The sequence below is a fragment of the Octopus bimaculoides genome, chromosome 24 (assembly GCF_001194135.2).
Source record: "Octopus bimaculoides isolate UCB-OBI-ISO-001 chromosome 24, ASM119413v2, whole genome shotgun sequence".
Classification (NCBI taxonomy): domain Eukaryota; kingdom Metazoa; phylum Mollusca; class Cephalopoda; order Octopoda; family Octopodidae; genus Octopus; species Octopus bimaculoides.
Window position 1 is genome coordinate 17,078,497 of NC_069004.1, and position 5,023 is coordinate 17,083,519.

Genomic DNA, 5,023 nt, shown 5'->3' on the forward strand with positions numbered 1-5,023 from the left:
ATATCGACCCGGGTATTTTATTTTATCTATCTGACGGGATAAAGGGCAATGTACAACTAGTGAGATGTAAGCTCAGAATACAAAGAGCCGGAGCAAATGCAGCAAACTTTTTTTTTTACCTGATGTTCTAACGATTCTGTCCACTCTCTGTCTTTTAAACTGATATCTAATAACAAAAAATTATAATCGTTAAAAACATATAAAGCTTTATTTTTATTACTGTGCTTTTTTCTTTAAAAAAGTGGGTTGGGAAAAATCTTGTTAACAAATCCTGTGTATTATAAGCACTCTTAATTTTAATCTCTTGTAGCAATTATATGCCACCGTTATACACAGTATAATTCAGAGTTGTACAGATGTATCGAAGTACGGAGTTGTCCGTCTTGTTCCGATAAAGTCTCACATTAAATATATTCACACTAACTTTACTGAAACGCTTGTTACACTTCTAAACAGAGGATTGACTTTCTTTCAATTCACCATTTTTAGTTCATCAAAGCATAACATATTGTATTGTTATTGTTGTTGTTTTGGTATCGGCAAGACGTCCCTTCAAGTTACTCGTAATTTTTCTTTGTTTTAAAAGTTTATGTTAGGAATGGTATTGTAGTAAAACCTCTCTTTCGGGAATTCAATCACAAATGATAACGAAGCGGCTAACATCTAGCCTTCGGCTGCCTTGGACCCTTCTGTCCACCACCCTGATTGGTTCTTATTTGCGCGGCAATTGTCTACAGTTCTGTTTCGCGCCAGTGTGCATACCGTCCAATCGTGGCCTTCTAATAAGGTCACGTGAGAGAGTGTTTTTCTGCTGTGGCAGGAGAGCACAGCTGTGGTGTCACATGTCGTGTGTGTTGAGCGTCGATGCTGTAGACCGGTTACCTGGTAAGAATATTCTAGCAATCTGGTTCTGACTGTTAACTTCGTGGTGGAAATAATCCACTCAAACAGTGTCGAGATGAAACCGCGTTTGTTGATGTTGGTGTGTACTCTGGTAGTGGTGTTGCTGGCGACGACATTGTAGTAGACAGTACATTGGTGGTGATGACGTCGTCGCTGGAAACTGGCTGGTTGGTATGTGGTCAAACGACCAGACCTGAAAAAGTCTGTGGTCGCGACAACTGGCATAGTTGGAGCAGGCTTATTTATAGATGAACAGGGGCTCACCGGAACAACAGAAAAACACTCTCTCACGTGACCTTATTAGAAGGCCACGATTGGACGGTATGCACCCTGGCGCGAAACAGAACTGTAGACAATTGCCGCGCAAATAAGAACTAATCAGGGTGGTGGACAGAAGGGTCCAAGGCAGCCGAAGGCTAGATGTTAGCCGCTTCGTTATCATTTGTGATTGAATTCCCGAAAGAGAGGTTTCACTACAGTTTGCTCTGTGTTGTTAATACACTGAACAAGATTCTGAGGAAGGGGTAAGTTTAGTTGTATTTTGGGGTAGATTTTGTAAATTATATTTCAGAACTCGGCGGTTATACAATAGCAGTTTTAATTCAGCAAAGTAACACGCCCACAGCCACCTGATAACCCGATGCAGTTTGTCCATATCAACATTGACACATTCGAAAAATTCAGTCGGTAAGTACTTGACACTTGGAAACATCTGAGCAGGCCTATGAAACTTGTAAATCTTCCTAAGCGTGCATCCAAGATACTGAGCCAATCTCTCATTAGCACAAAGGAGCGAGACAACTCGGGAAATACTCTAGACGCCTAAAGCGATCTGGTTTCCACGCTTCTGTTGGAATGTAGTGAGCCACTAGTCTGAAGGCGTGCCTTGGCTACTGATCGCGTTTAGTACTACCAACTAACCTCCTTGGTCCAAGATGATGGTCCGTATCGTGAGACTTTTTTCCATATAATCCAGCAACCGTACCTCCAAATTTCAGTCTACTTGAAGATGCGCACATCTCGTATCCAACGAAAATAGGTGTGAAGATTCGTGACTCGGAAGCTCTGCTTTCATTGATGGCCGCCGATATCTAGCAATCAGTAGTCGTTGAATATGTGGCCATGCTTCTATGGCGATCCTAGGTTACATGCTTTTACACTCCCTGTTCTAAGAAAGAAAGGAATGAGGAAGGTCTACGTACATTGTTGCTGGGTGTTCCGTCCTGCCGGTTAGTGAGTATGTTAACTATCATATTTTTATAGATTCTGTCGGGGTATGTTTTTAGTTGGTTGCATGCACATTATGATGTTTTTAGAATTTGCATATGTGTTGGTATGCTCCCGTTGGTGCTGCTGCTATTTTTGCTTTTGGTGTTGTTGCTGCTGCGGTAATGGCATCGCCGACAGTGAGGAGGGCTTTCTGCCCTCAACCGGCACGAAGAGTTACAAACCACCTAGGGGTGATCAAGACCAGGATGGTTTCCATACTTTCTTGATCCAATTAGCTCAACAGTTCCTCCCCTAGCCGACTAATTTTTCCTCTGTTGCCTACGGCCCAGTAATATGTTGGTTTTGTTCTCTTGTCAAATAAAACATCCGCTAATTCCAGTGGTACATTGGACAGTTATTTTCACTACTCTCTGGTATGTGGACCAGTTCGTCACTCTTTAGGAGTATTACAGAATGCTTCTGTCCTTCTTGTTTGGAAATCTCATCTGTACTATACCGAATCTTTTCCCTCTAGCAACTTACGTTTTGGTGTCTCAGAGTGGTTTAAGACACTTTTCGATGTGACACTGGGTCTCTTGTTCCACTTACCCGCTTCTCAGTCTATATATTTATATATACACATTTATATATGATAGATTTCTGGTATGTGTCTTCTTCGACATTTTGAGGCACGTTTAAAGGAATCGTGTGGCCACCTTTAGTGAGGAAGTGTTTCACATCTTTCAAGTCATACTGAGGTAAAGCAATTACTTCTTTTGCTTGGGTCCCGTAGGCGAAACCGCCACGAGTGGATTTGTTTGTCGCAATGTCATCGCCCAACAGCACATAAAGCAAAACGCATAAATTGGACAAGAGAGGACTATAGAGATGTTTTGAAAGCTCTTTATACAACCCGACTAAACCCAGCCAATAACCTCATACTACAAACATACACTTCATGGAGAAATTTTGAGCAAGATTGAAACAACGTATTTAGTTGAAAGCCCAACGGCTTAGAAGGTATGATAAAAGAATCAAATTGTATCGTCAAAACAAAATATTCAAGACAAATGCAAAGACATTTTATAGTGCAAGTAAGATAGGGGTAAAGAAGCCACCTAAGACTAAAGAGGTGGAAGAGTTCTAGAAGAAGGTATGGAGAAACAAAAAGAATATAATGCTGAAGCTGACTGGATAGAGCGTGAGAAGCTGAGACTGGATGAAGCTGAAGAGCAGAAATGAGAGGCGATAGGAATAGAAGAGCTAAGATGTGTCCTTAGAAAGTTTTATAAATAGAAAACCACAGGACTGGACCAGATCCCAAACTTCTGGCTGAATTGTTTGACAGAAGTACTTGAAAATTTCGCTGCATCTCTTATGTCATTCAGAACCCAGAGCAAATACCTGTTTGGCTGACGGAAGCAACTACATACCTACTACCAAAAACTGAAGACAAAAATCCCTAAGATTTACCGACCAATAACATGTCTCAGCACCACTTACAAGATCGTCACATCCATACTAACTGAAAGAATATACGCTTTCCTTGAACGGAACTCTATCCTTTCACAAGCTCAAAAGGGTTGTAAAAAAATTCTTATGAGTGCAAAGACCAATTGCTCATAAATAGAATGGTTGTAGAGAATTTCCGGAGCAAAATCAAGAACTTGTGTATAACATGGATGGACTACTGAAGGCGTTTGATAGTGTCGTACATAAATTGATACTCAAGGCCCTTGCGATATGCAAGATCTCTCGTGTCATCTCCAGATTCTTACAAAATAGCATAGTCATGGCCAAGTGGAACACACGTCTCTTTCTAAACCATAGTAATGGAACGAGCCAATCCAACAACATCAACATCAAACGAGGCATCTTTCAAGATGACTTCCTCTCCCTATTATTGTTTTGCATAGCACTCATCCCGCTCTCAAACGAATTGAATAACACCAGGTAATAATATAAGAAACCATCTTTTTTACATGGACGATCTGAAGCTGATTGCTAGGAATGATCAAGAACTAGTAGGGCTTCTAACAACCGTTAAAGAGTTTAGCAATGACATCGTGATGGATTTTGGCCTCAAGTGTGCTAAAGCAACTTTTGTAAGAGGCAAGCTCAGACAAACAGCTTCCATTAAATTAGATACCGATGCTACCATCAAGGAACTTGACCCACAAGAAAGTTATAAATATCTGGGACTAAACGAAGGAGATGGTATACATTATGCAACTATGAAGGAAAAAATAAGAAACGAGTACTATAGGAGAATAAGACTAGTTACGGAAGACTGAACTCAACTCGAAAAATCGCATTAACACCCTGGTACTTCCAGCAGTTCAATAGTTTTAGAATCATTAACTGGAATCCGACAGAGCTCCAAGGCCTGGACAGGAAGACAAGAAAATTATTGAGATCTAAGAACATGCACCACCCGAAAGCAGACGGTGGCCATCTGTACCTACCTAGAAGTAGAAGAAGATGAATGATGATTCTATAACATCTCCACTTTTAAACAACATGAATCTTCCAATAGGATAGGCGCTTTGAAGGTCCTCGTAAAAAACCCACAAAAGCCACAGGTGCCTGATCAACAGGGCAAGAGCCCTTCTTTAATTTTTCACAGGTGTATGCTCAGAATTGGTCCTTTCACACTGGCCATTCTTCCAACATTCACCCACCTTTCAACAAACTTTCTAGAAGGCAACACTTCCCTCTCCACCCTCAACTTCCTTTTCAAGTGAAACTTGAAGAAGTTGATGAGGGCTTGGCTAAAGAGGAAAGTGTCTGACTTTAGCCCTTTCAGACGAGTCCACCATACTACTTCTTTCGCTACAGCCACCAGACAAATAAAAACTGCCTGCCCCTCCCGGCCAAAAGAGGGCGGCGGAGCAATCTTTACTATGGATTC